At 37.4% G+C, this 21,004-nt stretch overlaps 1 pseudogene across 1 annotated transcript; it reads left to right on the forward strand.

Annotated features, from left to right (window-relative positions):
* The first annotated feature begins 639 nt into the window (after positions 1-639).
* Positions 640-1,695, forward strand: LOC309968268 (eukaryotic initiation factor 4A-II-like; annotated as a pseudogene). Its single transcript has one exon. The product of its transcript is annotated as a eukaryotic initiation factor 4A-II-like (transcript).
* Positions 1,696-21,004: the final 19,309 nt, after the last annotated feature.

A 21,004-nucleotide genomic window follows, 5' to 3' on the forward strand; every position in this document is an offset into this window, starting at 1 on the left:
AAACTCCATTTTTCCAACTATAAAATAAAATGTTTAGAAGGAAGATCTAGGGTACCTTCCAGGCCCCAGATGCAGATCCTGATACATAGTATTCATTCATTCATTTATTCATTTATTTATCCATTCAACTGATATTTACTGGGTATCTTGTCTGTGACAAGTGTTGGAGATACAGCACCTGGGATACAGCAATGGAAAAAACCATCAGAAGCCCCTACTGTCCTGGAATTTACATAGTCATGATGGGAGACAAATAATAAATCAACAAGTAAATGCAGTAATTTCAGATAGCTATAAATGCCAGTAATATGATTAAATGTCTGATGCGGAGCAAGGATTTGGTTTGGGTACATATGTGCAGATTGATGTACAATGCATAATATATTTGCCCCACAGTGCTTCATATTTGAGTGATGTTTAACTGCAACTTTCCTTGCAATTAGATTTTTGTACCCACTGGTATAAACAGCAAAAATAGCTTATAGACATCTTATATATTGTTCTTTATAGATTAGCTGCCCAATTTAGGCAAAATCCCTTTTAAAATATAATTATAATCTGGAGCATATAGACAGAATATTAACATAGAAGTAAAAAGGTATTAGCTTTCCAGTCGGGCACTGAGTGGTTCATTGGATCATGTCTGGTAGCTCCGCGGATTATAACAGAGAACACGGTGGCCCAGAGGGAACAGAGCCCGATGGTGTCATCGAGAGCAACAGGAATGAGATTGTGATAACTTTGATGATATGAATTTAAAGGAGTCTCTTCTTCGAGGCATCTATGCTTATGGTTTTGAGAAGCCATCAGCTATTCAGCAGAGAGCTATTATCCCGTGTATTAAAGGGTATGATGTGATTGCTCAAGCTCCGTCAGGTACTGGCAAGACAGCCATATTTGCTATTTCCATCCTGCAACAGCTGGAGATTGAGTTCAAGGAGACCCAAGCACTAGTATTGGCCCCCACCAGAGAACTGACTCCACAGATCCAAAAGGTAATTCTGGCACTTGGAGACTATATGGGAGCCATTTGTCATGTCTGCATTGGTGGAACCAACGTTCGAAATGAAATGCAAAAACTTCAGGCTAAAGCACCATATATTGTTGTTGGTACACCAGGGACAGTGTTTGATATGTTAAACAGAAGATACCTTTCTCCAAAATGGATCAAAATGTTTGTTTTGGATGAAGCAGATGAAATGCTGAGCTGAGGGTTTAAGGATGAAATCTATGAGATTTTCCAAAAATTAAATACAAGTATTCAGGTGGTGTTGCTCTCTGCCACAATGCCAACAGATGTGTTGGAAGTGACCAAAAAATTCATGAGCGATCCCATTCGAATTCTGGTGAAAAAGGAAGAATTGACCCTTGAAGAAATTAAACAGTATTATATTAATGTTGAAAGAGAGGAATGGAAGTTGGATACACTATGTGACTTGTACGAGACACTGACGATTACACAGGCTGTTATTTTTCTCAACACAAGGCATAAGGTGGACTGGCTCACTGAGAAAATGCATGCCAGGGATTTCAGTTTCTGCTCTGCATGGTGACATGGACCAGAAGGAAAGAGGTGTTATCATGAGGGAATTCTGATTAGGGTCAAGCCGTGTTCTGATCACTACCAACTTGTTGGGGTCAATAGCAGCAGTTGATGACGAGATGGCACTCAGAAACGGCATTGACGTAATTTAGGACGTGGAGTCATAAGTGAAACAGCACACTGTCTGAATAAAGAGCGAAATTGGCAGAGGGGGTCGATTTGGGAGGAAAGGTGTGGCTATAAACTTTGTTACTGAAGAAGGCAAGAGGATTCTTCGTGACACTGAGACTTTCTACAATACTACAGTGGAGGAAATGCCAATGAATGTGGCTGACCTTATTTAATTCCTGGGATGAGATAGTTTTGAATGCAGTGCTCGCTGTTGCTGATAGGCGATCACAACGTGCATTGTGCTTCTTTCTTTGGGAATATTTGAATCTTGTCTCAATGCTCATAGCGGATCAGAAATACAGATTTTGATAGCAAAGCAACACTAGTCGTGAGCTCTTGTGAGGAAAGTCGTTGGCTTTATCCTCTTTAGAGTTAGACTGTTGGGGTGGGTATAAAAGATGGGGTCTGTAAAATCTTTCTTTCTTAGAAATTTATTTCCTAGTTCTGTAGAAATGGTTGTATTAGATGTTCTCTATCATTTAATAATATACTTGTGGACTAAAAGATATAAGTGCTGTATAAAATCAGCCAATTATGTTAAACTAGCATATCTGCCTTTATTATGTTTGTCATTAGCCTGAATAGAAAGGCCTTTATTTTATTTATTTATTTTTTTTGCGGTATGCGGGCCTCTCACTGTTGTGGCCTCTCCCGTTGTGGAGCACAGGCTCCGGACATGCAGGCTCAGCGGCCATGGCTCACGGGCCCAGCCGCTCCGCGGCATGTGGGATCCTCCCGGACTGGGTTACGAACCTGTGTCCCCTGCATCGGCAGGTGGACTCTCAACCACTGTGCCACCAGGGAAGCCCACAGAAAAGCCTTTAAAATTGATTTTTTTAGAAAGCATTTGAATGCATTTTGTTTGGTATTATATTTATTCAATAAAGTATTTAATTAGTGCTAAGTGTGAACTGGACCCTGTTGCTAAGCCCCAGCAAGCAATCATCCTAGATAGGGTTAAATGTTTACCCCAGTAAAACTGCCATATTGCACATGTCTTAATGAAGTTTGAATGTTAAATAAATTGTATATTCACTTTAAAAAACAAAAAGATATTAAAGTGAAAAGGATATGAGAAGAGGGTCTTTCAGTTGTTCATCCATGGGGCACCATGATAGATCAGAAGGTGGTTAGTACTTGCCATGTCCAGAAAGGAAGCACAAAGGTAGCATCAAGAAGACCATGCTTACTGATATGATTTTGCATGGATTACGCACACTTATGTTTCATCTTTTTCTTTTATTAAATGATGAAAATATTTGTCCCTCTCTATTTTCCATTGAAGACATAAAGATAAATTTATAATTTCCCTAAATTTGAGATGCTGTTTGCTACCATGTGCATACTGAGTTTACAAAAGGCATATTCATCACTAAAGCAATCTGCATGTGCAGTAACAGTCAAGTACAGCTTTGTTAGGATGGGTTTTGAAAGTATGTATTGTCACTATACAGTGATTGCCATTTTTAAAATAAAAATCAAGTCTATGTTTTAAATCATACAGAAATCCCTAAAGTTTTCCTCTTAGCTGATTTGGTGAACAAGTTCTGTATTTTACAAACATCTCACCTATAAATGACTTCAAATAGTACTGTGCAAAATGGAACAGAAATGCAAAATAATGGACAAAAAACTGTGGTGATGAAAGATGTCTATTTCATCGATATACTTGTTCACATAGGAGATTTGGAAAATAATGTTAAGTATGCGTCATTCTCCCAGAATTCCACAGAGGAGTGGATGAGGATCTTCCCTTTACATGGACAACATATCAAATGTAAAAAACTTTTTTTTAATAGGCCAAATTGTATCTCCCTAAAACAAAGATGGGTTGAACCCAGAACACTAATCACACCAGCTTCTAAGCAGAACAGCTGCTGCCACATCAAGATGCTCTGGGCAAAGATGAGTGGAATAAGTTGGCCTTTGCCAAAGAAACTGTAACAATGTAACTGCAAAAAAAACAACACAATCCACTCAATTTCCAAAAGTGACAAAATACTCTGAGAAAGTACCTTAAAGTCAGAGTTAAAGATACTACCACTACTTATTTAGAGCTAAAATTTCTCTTCCACAATATGGAAATAAAGAATATACAATTAAACCATTTTAGATAAGATTTATTTACTTATACAGAAAGTTTTTATCTCAAGATAATATACATTTTTCAATCTGTTTAAAACACAGTAAATAATGACCTGTACACTGAGGAAACTACTAAACAATCTTTAAAACAATTATTTGGTAATTATAAATGCTCTGGAAATAAAAGAAAATTTCTTTTAAGATAAAAGCTTCTAGTGATACTGAGATATATAGTGATCCTGAGGTATAACAGGAAAACTTACTCCAACTTAAAAAAATGTATATATGATGCTCAGAAGTGTCACACTGGCTATGTCATTAGAAACACAGAGCATTTTTCTGGGTGCCATTGTCCACAAGGCCCCATGACAGGCGCAGTACAATTGTGTCCTGACCCCCAAGCTTTAAAACAGGACATTCGTAAGCAAGTGTTTCTCTTCCTTATCTTTCAGTCCTTTGCTCTTTGCTCGAGGTACACAGGCACAGCTGTCACAGCATAGACAAAGTTGTGGACAGGGGAAATGGTCTGGATAACATCAAACTGGCTATGCTACGACCAAAGATTGAGAAGAGCTGTCCAGTCACAGACATTTTGTGACGTGACTATGATCTTTTCCCCCTTGGATCCTGAATCAATTTGCATCTTTTTTTTTTTTTTTTTTTTTTTTTTGATACGTGGGCCTTTCACTACTGCGGCCTCTCCCGTTGTGGGAGCACAGGCTCCGGACGCGCAGGCTCAGCGGCCATGGCTCACGGGCCCAGCCGCTCCGCGGCATGTGGGATCTTCCCAGACCGGGGCACAAACCCGTGTCCCCTGCATCGGCAGGCAGACTCTCAACCACTGCGCCACCAGGGAAGCCTTGCATCTTGTTTTTTAGGTTAAATATGGAACATGAATTTACTCAGTGGAACTCTTTACATCTGCTTCCAATTTGAGAGAATGCACTTTGCTCTAGTGGCCCTGGGATCCTCCAAACTGATGTGAATGGCTACAATTCTGTGTATGGCAGTGGTCCTCAGTATGTGGCAGTAAGGGGCTACAAGTGTATTCTTCCCTGATTGTGGATGTAAAATAAATAAAGAAAATGCCTTTTTAATCTTAAGATAATATTCTATTTCACTGGCACACCTCCATGGCAATAGCAGAGACCAGCCTTCTAACACTGCATTAAATCTATAGAGTAAACATAACACATAAAATTTTTTAAAATATGAGAGAAATAAAATGTGTTTTAACTCTCAAGGTATAACCAAATAATACTTGATAGTTGACACAGTGCACCTTTACTTACTCCTATTTCTTTTAATTTACTTTCACTGTCTTTTCCCCCTTCTCCATTATCTTCTTTTAAAGTATTCAAACTGCCCACATGGATTTAATAGTAGCTCAGTTTATATCAGTCATTAATGCTTCCTTAAAAACAGCATAACTCATAGGAATCCTCATTACTTTTAACTTTATTGCTGTTGGTCAGTCAACATCTTATAAACGCTACATGTCCTTGAAATATTTTTGTTAAGTTTTTGAAGATACAGAAGCACCAATGAAGAACGAAGGAAAGAAGAATAAACCCATGTGCTTGGGCGAAGAATGTCAGGTATGTTGAGGTCCATAATCAGCTTACCTGATTGCTGTTTTGACACCTACTGCAGAGACATTGTGAAAGCTGACAAGATAACAGCCCACACATGTATGTCACCAATCTGGGGTGGGAGGCAAATCAGATGAACTCTGTCTAGCCCTTAGAGCTTGATTTTGTTGTTTGTGATGATGGTGTTGCATATACCTACAGGAATAGAGTCATTTGGTACTTATTGAAATATGTATTAGTTTTAAAAGGATCAAAGTATGGGGGAGCAAACAGTGTGAATATACAATATAGTTACTATTTTGTGATTCAACAGGTAAAAATTTGTCACCATAGAAATCAAATGTGCATTTTTCTCTGAGTATCCCATTCATGTAGGTATTCTCAAGATTTCAGCCTTCAATCCTCATTAATTCTCGACCTCACACTCTCCATAGGGAGTAGCTTCTGTTCTCATGGCTTCAGTTCCGTCACTAAACTGAATCTTCTCTTCAACCCAGTCCTTTCATTTGGGCTCCAGACCCGTATATGCAACTACTTGCCAAATCTCCCACATCTGTCCTACTTTTCATCTCTAAATCTGAATGAGTCCTTCCCTGTGTGCTTCTTTATTCAGTGTACTCTGTCCAGTGAATGTCATCACCATTCATCCAGTTATCAAGAGCAAAACTGAAGATCCTGACCCCCTCCCCCTCCTTTACCACACCCCCGATACCATCAATCCTGGTATATTTCCTATTTCTTTAATATTGTATCTATACGAGGTGATGGATGTTCACTAAACCTATTGTGGTAATCCTTCCATAATGTATGTAAGTCAAATCACTATGTTATACACCTTAAACTTATACAGTGCCGTATAAGTCAATTATATCTCAATAAAATATACATGTATAGAAAAAACATAGAAAAAACAAAATCAGCATAACCTATTATTCTATTCTTATACAGTGATTCCAGAATCTATCACTCTATTCACCATGGGTGACAACATTGTATCTATACACACATAAGGGTAAAGTTTTAAAGACACTAAATTGGAAAATTTTGATTTGTTACAATTACAAATAAATAAACAAACAAACAAATAAATAAAAGGAATCTATGCCTGCCATTCCACCTATGCTAAGGTGGTGGAGGAATGAGGAATCCTAAGCCCATTTATGACCAGAAGACACTGATGGACCAGATAAGGGCAACTTCTAGCAGTGGTTAAAACTCATGAGTTCTCTATGCACTCTATATGGCTACTATTATATTAGAAAGACCCTTATTCCAATCCCTTTATTCTTATGGACTCAAGAGAATCTCCTTTAATAATCTAATGAAAATGTGTTTCATTTCTGAGCTCCTTTATTAGTTTGGACAAATCTTATCTGGCTCTATCTGCCCATAGAACTTGTCATCTTGGTCATACCCAGGTTAGGAAAACCTCAAGCCTGTAACAATTAATGGTATTTAGACTTTCTTCCTTTTTTCCCATCAGTTTTTTCATTCTTCTTATCTTTCTTTCCTTCCTTCTTTCCTTCCTTCCTTCCTCCCTATTACTTCTGAACCATTAATACAGTATCTCTTTGTTTAGAACAATTGTGCAATCTAAACACTTAGGAAGTATATCAGAAATTCCCTTGTACATTCTTTGAGATTCGTGACCAGTGTCCTAAGAAAGGGTGACTGTAATTTTCCTTGTATCTGATGAGATGAGTTGGGATTAATGAATGTCAAAGGGTAAGGATCAAGGGATAGAATATCCATTTTGCCAAAATCACTGTAGGAGTTTTCAATAGGGCAAATCTTTGTGTTGGAACCAACGTCCATTCATAAGAAACAGTAGACATTCTTTTTTTTGATGATCTAATGGTGGAAATTCCCAGCATACTGGCCAGCAGTGAAGAAATATTGCTTCAAGCAGAATTACTGATGCCTTTCCATTATATCACGTTAAGACTGCCAATGTAAAAACTTAGCTCAAATACCCCACCCCCCAAAAAGGAGAGATTATGTGTCTTGAGAGCAAGTAAGGAAAGACAGAAAGAGCACTAACTACAGGTTGGGGAATCAGAGAGATAGTCCTGGGCTCTGCAACCCTCTAGCAATACTAGATGAGTAGCTTCACGTCTTGAACCCTCATTTCTTCAACTGTGAAATGAGAACATTGGATTAGAAGATCTTTATTTTAAAGCCCCTTCCACCTCTCAACATCCTTTGCTCCATAGTTCATCATGAAAATGATTTCAAAGAAAAAAACAGTGGGGTTTAAATAAAATAAATACATAGAAAAATGAGGAATGTGAAGGAGAGTAGAGTGAAGAGTAGGATGAAATAGTTCCAAACTGCTTGATGGCATAAATACAGCTTTTTAAAAAATGAATAAATGAGATCAGTTTAACTGACAAATTCCTGCCATGCTTGTGGTCTATGAGTGTTCTAAGACAAATAGTATTTTCCCACTGGCAGATCAGAACCTCCTCTGGTAATTCAGCTGAATTTCAGCACTGAACTTGGGACTCCACAGAACATAAGCGTGTGTTTGGGGGAGATAATGCGGATTCTTAGGAGGACTCACGGGAGAGGCAAATGTTCTCTGTTCAGTTTCACAGAAGTGCTTGGTGGCAAATCCACAAGCACTGACTGTATTACTTGCTTTTTCTCATAGTTTCTACCTAACTGAGGGGAGCCAAAAAAATAAAAAAATATCAGTGAGAGAGTTCTGTTGCTAACTCCAAACTAGATGCTTACAGTGTGATACAAAAATTTAGTTTTTATTTTATAATCTCATTCCTGAGTCTCAGAAGAATGAGAATTGAATGGAAAGGGTGCTCCTCCTCCCTTTTTTTCTTTCAGGGTAATCATTTTAGGAAAATTATTTTGCAATGCCGATGTTAAAACCTTCCCACTTAACTGCTCTTTCATTTCTGAGGTGCCTAAGCAGCTCCCAAAGTTCAAAGACCACAGTTCCTTACAAGGCAGCTCAGTATAACGATTGTGTTCACACAGAGTGAACTGCAGTATTTCACGCTATTTCAGAGTGGTAACTGTTGGCAAGGCAAAACTACTGGTAATCCTTTCCACAGGTGCAAAATCGCCTCTGGGTATCACATCGCTAGATCTAACAGCAATCAAAATGCATGCTACCTTAACAAATCTATGTTTAAATGAATTGAGACTCAAAACGTCAAGATGACTGAAGTTTCACATGCTAACATCAAATGATCTTATTTATAGAAGGTGGGTATTAAACTTGTTTGCAACCTTGCATGAAATATGCATTAATATTAACTAATTTCATCTGACAGTGATTTATTTGGCTAGGATGCACAGTACTGTGTATGTGCCAGGAAGACTGTTGTTTAATAAGCAGAAGAAAAATGGAGCTCATAAATGTTTGTGGAGGACTGGAATGTTCTACATTAAGACAAATTTCAGTGATGTATTATTTAACAATTATAACAACACTTTGGAATTTGAAGTGTCTGATGTACTGTATAACATAAAACTGTATACAAATACCCTCTGTTCTGAGACAAATTCAGTAGCTTCAGCCTCTCCACTGCCACCCAGAGGAGTTAAAATATCAACAAACAACAAGGAACATTTCTCCCGAGTTAGCATTAGGAGGAAATTTTTCTGCTATAGGGTTTCTTCAGGAGTTTGTATTTGGAGACCATCAGCCAAAGGATAGCAAAAAAAAATTTTAGGGGAAAATTTCAAGTGACTGAGAGATCGTCAACTGGAATTCAAACTTAACGAACATGCTGGGGGTAGGGTTTAAAGTCGCAGCCTAACACAGCTTTTCTTGGTGTAGGGTAGGAAATAGAGCTTCTCTAAGCATGACCCATTACTTAAATGCATGAAAGCACTGACTGGAACAGCTGAGTTTTTTCAAAGCTTTTACCCTTCAGTTAGTCTGGATAAAGTAACTGTTTTAAAGTTAATTGTAGGTTGCTTTTAAATACAGTGTGACGGGTCTCCAATTTATGATTCTCCTTTTCATTTATTGCAAAGATAAAAGTGACGTGTGTGTGTGTGTGTGTGTGTGTGTGTGTGTGTGTGTGTGTGATGTTTCAGTTGAAAGGCTTTTATACATTTACGTCCTGAGAGTACACTGATGGTCTTCTTAGCAGAGATATATTTTTGTTTTATTGATATGCTTCTGGATAATTCTCCATTCTTTCTTCATCTTAATGTGTGCTTTATGCATTTTTGGTCTTTTCAACACTCTTCAGTAGAGCTTAAACAGAAAAGGTGGGATAATCTGTCCCAACTTTTTTTAGTCTAATAAAAGATGTTTTCATAAAAAGGCATTAAAAGCCCATAACTGTCACTGCACAAGGCCAATGGAAGACAGAGATACAAATGTTATGGTTCTTATCTCCCATGAAGCTTACTATTTAATGTACATAAAAAACATTAAATATGTATATTTATATTAGGGAGGAATACACACACATGTATTTTTTAGGGGAGTAAAGTCAAATTAGTGTTTTAGAGTCAAGTTCTATTTGTTTTTTTAAGGGAGAAACAAAGTTTGCTTTTGCTTGGTATAGAACTATAGAGAATGTCCATCCGTATTTTTTTATTTTTTAACTATATTAAGGTATAAGTGAGGTAAATCTTCATATATTTAAAGTTTATAATTTAATCAGTTTTGACATAAGTATACACCTGTGAACCCTCACTACAATCAAGAAAAACATTTCCATCACCTCCAAAAGTTTTCATGTGCCCCTTGGTAATCCATCTCTCCCTTCATATAGTCCCTAGGCAATCATTGATCTTTCTATCCCTATAAATTAGTTTGCATTTTCTAGGATATTATATAAATGGAATCATAGACCATGTACTTTATTTTACCCAGGTGTTTTCACACAGCATAATGATTTTGTGACTCACCAATGTGGTTATGTGTATTGATAAAATCTTCCTTTTTATTGCTGAGTAGTATCCATTGTCTGACTATACAGAAAATTGTGGATCCATTCCTTTGATAGGCATTTGGGTTGGTTCCAGTTTGGGTCAGTTTTTAAAATCTTAGACATTTTTATGTGTGGGTTCTCATTGTGGTTTGAATTTGCATTTCCCTGATGACTAATAACTTCGAGCATATCATATTCCATTAGGATGTTTGTCCTATTATTTACTTGAAGCAGTTCTTTATATATTCTGGATACAAGTTCATTGTCTGACACATGTTGCAAAAAATAATTTCTACCAGTTTGTGGTTTGCCTTTTGATTTTCTTAATTGTGTGTGTGTGTTTTTCTGTTTGGTTGGTTCTTTTTTTGCGGTACGCGGGCCTCTCACTGCTGTGGCCTCTCCCGTTGCGGAGCACAGGCTCCGGATGCGCAGGCTCAGCGGCCATGGCTCACGGGCCCAGCCAATCCGCGGCATGTGGGATCTTCCCGGACCGGGGCACGAACCCATGTCCCATGCATCGGCAGGCGGACTCTCAACCACTGTGCCACCAGGGAAGCCCTGTGTGGTTTTTTAACAAATTTTGTTTATTTGTTTATTTATTTATTTAGGCCACGCTGCTCAGCTTGTGTGCTCTCAGTTCCCCTGAACAGGAATTCAATTCGTGCCCTCTGCAGTGGAAGCATAGAGCCCTAACCACTGGACCAGCAAGGAATTCCCTTAATTGTGTGTTTTGAAGAGCAAAGTTTTAAATTTTGATGAAATCCAATTTATCAATTTTTTCTTTTATGACTCAAGTTTTTATGTTCTAATTAAGAAATCTCTGCCTAACTCAAGATGTTTTCTCCTATATTTCCTTATAGAAATCTTATCATTTTAGATTTCATATTTAGATTGTTTTTAAACTAATGTTTATGTATGATGTAGAGTAAGTTTGATGATTTTTTCCCATTCAGACTCTCTTTTGTTCTACTTATATGTGTGTCTATTTTATCACCAATAGCAAACTATAACTTTATAGTAAGCCTTGAAATTTACTGGGGTAAATCCTCCAACTTTCTTCTTTTTTACTGCTTTGTTTATTCTAGATCCTTTGCATTTCCATGGAAGTTTTATGAAAACGTTGTTAATTTCTACAAAAAAAAAAAACCCTGGAATTTTGATTGGGATTTCATTGATTTTATAAATCAGTTTGGGGATCTTAAGAATATTGGTCATCTGAAGAATAATGAGTCTTTATTATATCTCTCCATTTATATAGCATTTCTTTAATTTTTCTCAGAAACGTCTGTCATTTTCAGTGTAAAGTTCGAACATTTTCTATTAGATTTATTCCTAGATATCTTATGTTTTAATTTGGGGTTTTTCTGGGTACTATTCAGAATGGATTGTTAAAATTTTGTTTTTCAATTTTTTGCTTCAATATGTAAGAATACAATTGACTTTTGCATATGAACTTTGCATCCTATGACATTGCTAAATTCATTTGTAAATTCTAGGAAATATTTTGTTGACCTCCTTGAATTTTCTGCATAGATAATGATAGTATTTGCAAATAGGGACAGATTTACTTTTTTGTTTTCAGCTTTTTCAGTCTTTTATTTCTTTATTCTGTCTTTTTTCAATGGCTAGGACCCTACTCTAACGATGAATAGAAGTGGTAAAAGCAGGCTATGTCGGTTTGCTGCCAATCCCAGGGGAAAACAGTTCAGTTTTTCACCATTAAAGATGATGTTAAGCTGTAGGCTTTTTTGTTGATACTCTTTATTCATTTGATAAAGCTCCTTACCATTCCTAGTTCTGAGACTATCATGAATGTATGTTGAATATTGTCAAATTATTCTGTTAATATGATGAATTTTGTTTATTGATTTTTTGTTTGTTTGTTTGTGGTACGCGGGCCTCTCACTGTCGTGTCCTCTCCCGTTGCGGAGCACAGGTTCTGGATGGCCATGGCTCACGGGCCCAGCCGCTCCACAGCATGTGGGATCTTCCCGGACCGGGGCACGAACCCGTGTCCCCTGCATCGGCAGGCGGACTCTCAACCACTGCGCCACCAGGGAAGCCCTATTGATGTTTTTTTAAAATATTAACTAGCCTTTCATTCATGGGACAAGTTCTATTTGATCATAATGTCTTATCCTTTTTATCAATTGTTAGACTTAATTTACTAATATTTGCTAAGAATTTTTGTGTGTCTCTCATGAAAGACTTACTGTCACCATAATTTTACCTTTTCTAGAGTGTCATATAGTTGGAATTGTGTAGTATGTAACGTTTTTAGATTGGCTTCTTTCACTTACTAATATGAATTTGTTTCCTCCATGTTTTTTCATGTCTTGAAAGGTTATTTCTTCTTAGTATTAAATAATATTCCATACTCTGGATGTACCACAGTTTATCCATTCATCTACTGAAGGACATCTCAATAGCTTCCAAGTTTTAGCAATTATGAATAAAGTTCCTATAAACATCCGTGTGCAGAATCGTGTAGATGTAAGTTTCAACTCCTAGGGTAAATACCAAAGAGCACAGTTGCTGGATTATATGGTAAAAGTATACTTACTTTTGTATGAAACTGCCAAACTGTCTTCTGAAGTGGCTGTACCATTTTGCATTCCCACCAGCAATGGATGAGAATTTCTGCAGCTCCACATCCTTGTCAGCATCTGGTGGTGTCAGTGTTTTGGATTTTGGCCATTCTAATAGGTATGTAATAGTATCTCATTCTTGTTTAAATTTGCAATTCCCAAATGACATACGATGTTGAAGATCGTTTCATATGCTTATTTGCCATCTGTATACCTTCATTGGTGATTGTCTATTCAGGTCTTTTGCCCATTTTTAATAGGGTTGTTTGTTTTCTTACTGTTGAGTTTTAATAACTCTTTTTTGTTTTGTTTTGTTTTTGTTTTTGTTTTGCGGTACGTGGGCCTCTCACTGTTGTGGCCTCTCCCGTTGTGGAGCACAGGCTCCGGATGCGCAGGCCCAGCGGCCATGGCTCACGGGCCCAGCCGCTCCGCGGCATGTGGGATCTTCCCAGACCGGGGCACAAACCCGTGTCCTCTGCATCGGCATACGGACTCTCAACCACTGCACCACCAAGGAAGCCCTAAGAATTCTTTGTATATTTTCTTTTTTATTAAAGTATAGTTGATTTACAATATTATATTAATTTCAGATGTAAAGCAGAGTGATTCAGTATTTTTCCAGATTATACTCCATTAAAATTATTATAAGATAATGGCTATAATTCCCTGTGCTATACAACATATCCCTTTTGCTTATCTATTTTATACATAGTGGTTTATATTTTCTAATCCCATACCCCTAATGTGCCCCACCCGTCTTCCCTCTCCCCACTGGTAACCACTAGTTTGTTTTCTATATCTGTGAGTCTGTTTCTGTTTTGCATATACGTTCATTTGTGTTATTTTTCAGATTCCACAAATAAATGATGTCATAAGTATTTGTCTTTCTCTGTCTTATTTCACTAAACATAATATTCTCTAGTTCCATCTACACTGCTGCAAGTGATGGAATTTCATTCTTTTTTTAGCTGAATAATATTCCATTATGTATATATATACCACATCTTCTTTATCCATTCATTTGTTGGTGGGCACTTGGGTTGCTTCCACATCTTGCTATTGTGAACAGTGCTGCTATGAACATTGGGGTGCATGATCTTTCTGAATTAGTGTTTTCATTTTTTTCAGATATATACCCAGGAATAGAATTGCTGAATCATATAGTAGTTCAAATATTAGTTTTATGAGGAACCACCATACTTTTTACCAAAGCAGCTGCACCAATTACATTCTCTCCAACAGTGTACAATGAATCCCTTTTCTCCACATCCTCTCCTACAGTTGTTATTTGTAGACTTTTTGATGTTAGCCATTCTGACAGGTGTGAGGTGATATCTCATTGTTTTGATTTGCATTTCTCTAACAATTAGTGATGTTTAGCACATTTTCATATGCCTGTTAGCCATCTGTATGTCTTCTTTAGAAAAATGTCTATTCAAGTCTTCTGCCCATTTTTTGATTGGGTTGTTTGTTTTTTTGTTGTTGAGTTGTGTGAGCTTTTTATATATTTTGGACATTAACCTCTTGTCTGTAATATCATTTGCAAATATTTTCTCCCATCCCATAGGTTGTCTTTTCATTTTGTCAATGGTTTCCTTTGCTGTGCAAAAGCTTTTAAGTTTAATTAGGTCCCATTCATTTATTTTTGCTTTTATTTCTTTTGTCTTTGGAGACATATCAAAAAACACAATTTATGTCAAAGAGTGTCCTTCCTATGTTCTCTTCTAGGATTTTTATGGTTTTAGGTCTTACACTTAGGACTTTAGTTCATTTTGAGTTTATTTTTGTGCGTGGTGTGAGGAAATATTCTAATCTTATTGTTTTACATGTAGCTGTCCAGTTTTCCCAGCACCACTTGTTGAAGAGACTGTCTTTTCTCCATTGTATATTCTTGCCTCCTTTGTCATATATTAATTGACCACAGATGCATGGGTTTATTTCTGAGCTCTCTATTCTGTTTCATTGATCAATGTATCTGTTTTTGTGCCAGTACCAGGCTGTTTTGATTACTGTGGCTTTGTAGTATGGCCTGAAGTCAGGGAGCATGATACATCCAGCTTTGGGTATTTTTCTCAAGATTGCTTTGGCAATTCTAGGTCTTTTGTAGTTCCATATAAATTTTAAGATTATTGGGCTTCCCTGGTGGTGCAGTGGCTGAGAATCTGCCTGCTAATGCAGGGGACACGGGTTCGAGCCCTGGTCTGGGAAGATCCCACATGCCACGGGAGCAACTGTGCCCGTGAGCCACAACTACTGAGCCTGCACGTCTGGAGCCTGTGCTCCGCAACAAGAGAGGCCGCAATAGTGAGAGGCCCGCGCACTGCGATGAAGAGTGGCCCCCGCTTGCCACCTCACACAGAAACAAAGACCCAACACAGCCAAAATAAATAAATAAATAAATAAACAAATGTGGGGTTTAAAAAATAATAATTAAAAAAAACAAGATTATTTGTTATAGTTCTGTGAAAAATGTCATATGAGTATTTTGATAGAGATTGCATTAAATCTGTAGATTGTCCTGGGTAGTATGGCCATTTAACAATAGTAATTCTTCAAATCCAAGAGCAAGGGATACCTTTCCATTTCTTTGTATTGTCTTCAATTTCTTTCATCACTGTTTGATAGTTTTCAGAGCCTAGGTCTTTCACCTCATTGGTTAAGTTTATTCCTAGGTATTTTATTCTTTTTGATGCAATTTTAAAAGGAATTTTTAAAAAATTTCTCTTTCTGGTAGTTTATCATTAGTGTATGGAAAAGCAACATATTTCTGTATACTAATGCTGTATCCTGCAACTTTTCTGAATTCATTTATTAGTTCAAATAGTTTTTGGGTGGAGACTTCAGGGTTTTCTATACAAAGTATCATGTCACCTCAAATGGTGACAGTTTTACTCCTTCAATTACAATTTGGATGCATTTTATTCCTTTGTCTTATCTGATTGCTGTGGCTAAGATTTCCAATAACATGTTAAATAGAATTGGCGCGAGTGGGCATCCTTGTCTTGCTCCTGAATTTAGAGGAAAGGCTCTCAGCTTTTCACTGTTAAGTATGATGCTAGTAGTGGGTTTGTCATAAATGGCCTTTATTATGTTGAAATATGTTCCCTCTATACCCACTTTGATGAGAGTTTTTAATCACGAATCAATGTTGTATTTTGCAAATGCTTTTTCTGCATCTATTGAGATGATCATGTAATTTTTATCTTTCCTTTTGTTAATGTGGTATATTACATTGATTCATTTGTGAATGTTGAACCATCCTTGCGTCCCAGGAGTTAATCCAACTTGATCATGGTGTGTGATCCTTTTTATACATTGTCGGATTCGGTTTGCTAACATTTTGTTGAGGATTTTTGCATCTACATTCATCAATTATGTTGGTCTATAATTTTGGTTTTTTGTAGTTTCTTTGTCTGGTTTTGATGTCAGGGTAATAGTGGCCTTGTAGAATGAACTTGGGAGTGTTCTATCCTATTCAATTTTTGGAATAGTTTGAGAAGCATAGGTATTAGTTCTTCTTTATATGTTTGGTAGAATTTCCCTGTGGAGCTGCTGTTAACATTCTCTGCCTCTATGACTGTAGATGAAACAGTTACCTATCACAGTCTTGAAGGGGTGTTCTTATATGCGAGTGTCCCAATACAGACGTTTGGTGGGAAGGCTGGATTTGACATGGACACCAGTTATGTTTCCCTCAGTTTGTGCTGGCAGCTATCACCTTGGTAAGTGGTGTGGCTAGGGTTGGAAGGGCTAATGTTGATGGTGGGTGTGAGGCAGGACTTCCTCTCTGCTTAGTGGCCATCACTGACCATCAGAGGTGGAGTCCGATCCCAAGTTGCTGGAGCAGAAGCCTTGAGTGTCAGGCTCAAGCTAGTTTTGTTCCCTTGTGTTGTGTATTTCTCCTATCCCCATACCAGGATATTTGTCCCAGAGGAGAGGAGTGTTGAAGCAAGTGGGGTCCCTGCACAGACAGAGGTCCAATGCACTGCTTGTGTAGGCATCTGTAGTTCCATTCAGACACAGCCTTGGGTGCAAGCCCCCTTTGTATCTCACAGCCAGTCACTGCCCCCTGCCTCTGCCACCCCTGCCCTGTTGTGGAACTGCTTCACAGGGGTGGCAGGGACCCTCATGGACTCTCAGCATGTGTCAGGAGGTTAGCTGTGGCACAGTGGTCACTGTCAGAGATCTTGGCAGCTTCTGTGGTGCTGCTTAAGTGCCAAAAATGGCTGCTGCCCCACCCCCAGCTCCACCCCAGGACCAGGTCACCTCTGCATCCCACAGTCGAGTCTTTTTCCTGGTTCTAGCTGACCCAGATCTAGTACCACACTGTGGCATGGAGAGATCAGGATTGGAGCATTTGCTCAGCTTGGGCTAAGGTGTGCAGTGTGGCAGTCACAGGAAACCCAGCAACTGCTATGGCAGACCTCTCTCCTTATGAGCAGAGTCCAGATTTTTCCAGCCTTTCTGTCTGACCCAGCAGTCCTTCAAACAGCCAAGGGGACTTGTCCCTCTACATTGGATCCCAGGATTGGGATGCCCAATCTGTGGCTCAACTGGCTCACTGCCCAGAATGGGTGTCTGCTCATGTAATCTCCCTATTCCTACCGGGGGAACATGTCCCTACCTGATCGCTTTTCTTCCCTTCCTACTCAATTCCGTGTATATCTTTCTTACAGCCTTGGTTGTATAAGGGTTCTTCTGCCAGTTTCTGGTTGGTTTTCAGTAAGGATTATTCCACACGTTGATGCATTTGTGATATGTTCGTTTGAGGAGGTGAGCTCCACATCTTTTTACTCTACCATCTTGATCTCCACCTTTACATATTTTGAATAATAGTACTTTCTTTACCAGATGTGTCCTTTGCAAATATTTTCTCCCAGTGTCTGGCTTGTCTTCTAATTATCTTGATATTGTCTTTTGCAGAGCAGAAGATTTTATTTTCAATGAGTCCAATTTATCAATTATTTCTTTCATGAATCATGTCTCGTGTTGTATCTTAAAAGGCATCATCATACCCAGGATCATCTAGATTTTCTCCTATGTTACCTTCTAGAGGTTTTATAGTTTTGCATTTTACATTTAAGTCTATGATCCCTTTTGAGTTAATTTTTATGAAGGGTGTAAGGTTTGTATCTAGATTGACTTTTTGCATGTGGATGCTCAGTTGTTCCAGCATAATTTGTTGAAAGACTATTTTTGTTCAATTTTTTTTCTGCCTTTGCTCCTTTGTCAGGTATCAGTTGCCTATGTTTAAGGGAGTCTATTTCTATGCTCTCTCTTCTGTTCCACTGATCTGTTTGTCCTTTTGCCAATACAACATTGTCTCGATTATTGCAGTTTTATTGTTAAGTTTTGAAGTTTCCTAGTGGCAGACCTCCAACTTTGTTCTTCTCCTTCAATATTGAGTTGGCTATTCTGGGTCTTTTGCTTCTCCATACAAACTTTAGAATCAGTCTGTTTGTATCCACAAAATAACTTATTTGGATTTTGATTGGGATTCTGTTGAATCTCTAGATCAAGCTGGTAAGAACTGACATCTTGACAATATTATGTCTTACTATCCATGACCATGAAATATCTCTCCATTTATTTAGTTCTTCTTTGATATATTTCATGAGAGTTTTGTAGTTTTCCTCATATAGACCTTGTACATATTTTGTTAGATTTATACCTAAATATATCATTTTGGGGAAAGGTAATGTAAATGGTAATGTGTTTTTAATCCCAAATTCCACTTGTTCATTGCCCGTATGTAGAAAACTGAATGACTTTTGTACATTAACCTTTTATCCTACAACTTCTGCTATAATCACCTATTAGTTCCATCAATTGTTTTGATTTGTTGTTTTTATCAATTCTTTTGCATTTTCTACATAAACAATCATGTCATCTACAAAGACTTTTATTTCTTCCTTCCCATTCTGTATGGTTTTTATTTCAGTATGATATAGAAATGCAGTGATGATAGGAACATCCTTGCTTTCTTCCTGAATTTAGCAGGATAGCTTCACATTTCTCCCGATTAAGTATGATGTTAGCTGCAGGTTTTTTGTAGATATTCTTTTTAAGGTAGAAGCTTCCCTCTCTTCCTATTTTGCCGAAAGTTTTTATCATGAATGTTTGTCGGATTTTACCAAATGCTCTTTCTGCATCTATTCCATATAATCATGTGATTTTTCTTTTTCAGTCTGTTACATGATGGATTACATTAATTTATTTTCAAATGTTAGACTAGACTTGCATACCTGAGATAAATCCTCCTCGGCTGTTGTGCGTAATCTTTTTTATATGTTGTTATATTCAATTTGCTAATGTCCTTGAGGGTTTTGAACTACTATTGTGTTACTGTCAATTTCTCCCTTTATGTCTGTTAATATTTGCTTTATGTATTTAGGTGTCCTTATGTTGGCTGCATATATATTTACAATTGCTAATCTTTTTATTAGATTGATCCCTTGATCAGTATGTAATGTTCTTCTTTGTCTTTTATTATAGTCTTTGTTTTCAAGTCTATTTTATCTGATATAAACACCCTTGCCTTCTTTTTATTTTCATTTGCATGGAATACCTTTTTCTATCCCCTCACTTTCATTCTGTATCCATTCAGCTATCTTTTGATTGGAGCACTTAGTCCATTAACATTTAACATAACTATTGATAGGTACTTACATATTTCCATTTTGTTAATTGTTTGTGGGTTGTTTTTATAGTTCTTTTCTGTTGCTTTCTTCTTCTTTTGCTCTCTTTCCTTGTGATTTGATGACCCTCTTTAGTGTCATGTTTGGATTCTTTTCTCTTTATTGTGTATATACCTGTTATAGATATTTGGTTTGTGGTTACCATGATGTATATATGTATGTGTGTGTGTGTGTGTGTGTGTGTGTGTGCGCACGTGTATGCCTTAAGTCTGAATGCATTTTAAAAACCCTGCATTTTCCTCCCCCTCCATTTACTGTTTTTGACATCATATTTCACATATTTTTATTTTGTGTATCCCTTAACTACTTATTGTGGACAGAGATGATTTTACTCCTTTTGTCTTTTAACCTTCCTAGTAACTTTATTATTGGTTTATCTACTACTTTTACTGTATGTTTACCTTTACCAATGAGATTTTTGTTTCGTAATTTTCATATTCCTAAAGCTGTGATCTTTTCTTTTCTGCTTAGACAAGTCCTTTTAACACTTTTGTAAAGCAGGTTTTGTGGTATTGAACTCTGTTAGCATTTGCTTGTCTGTAAAACTTTTGATCTCTTCTTCAAATCTGAATAATAGCCATACTGGGTAGAGTATTCTTGGTTGTAGGTTTTTCCCTTTCATTACTTTAAATATATCATGTCACTCCCTTCTGGCCTGAAGAGTTTCTGTGAAATGTCAGCTGATAGCCTTAGGGGCGGGGGTTCCCTTGTATGTAATCTGTTGTTTTCCCATCTCTTTATCTTTAGTTTTGTCATTTTAATTACAATGTGTCTTGATGTGGTCCTCTTTGGGTTGATCCTGTTTGGGACTCTCTGTGCTTCCTGTACCTGGATGTCTGTTTTCTTTCCCAGGTTAGGGAAGTTTTCAGCTATTATGTCTTAAAATATGTTCTCTGCCCCCTTTTCTCTTCTCCTTCTGGGACCCCTATAATGTAAATGTTAATAATGTTGATGTTGTCCCAGAGGTCTGTGGAACTATCTTCATTTTTTTAAATCTTTTTCTTTCTTCTATTCAGATTCAGTGATTTCCACTACTCTGTCTTCCAGTTTGCTGATCTGTTCCTCTGTATCATCTAAATCTACTGTTGATTCCATCTAGTGTATTTTTATTTCAGTTATTATATTCTTCAGCTCTGTTTTGTTCTTCTTTATAGTTTCTTTTTGTTAAACTTCTTAGTGTGTTCATCCTTTCTTCTCCTGAGGTTTATGAGTATATTTCTGATCATTATCTTGAACTCTTTATTGGGTAAATTGCCTAGCATCACTCCACTTACTCCTGCTTCTTTGTTTGGAACATATTTCTCTGTTGCCTCTTTTTGCCTAATTCACTGTTTTTATTTCTATGTATTTGGTAGGTTGACTATGTTTCCTGATCTTGGAGATGTGGCCTTTTGTAGGAGACATCCTATTTGTC

Source organism: Leucopleurus acutus (assembly GCF_964270905.1).
Source record: "Leucopleurus acutus genome assembly, chromosome: 11".
NCBI lineage: Eukaryota > Metazoa > Chordata > Mammalia > Artiodactyla > Delphinidae > Leucopleurus > Leucopleurus acutus.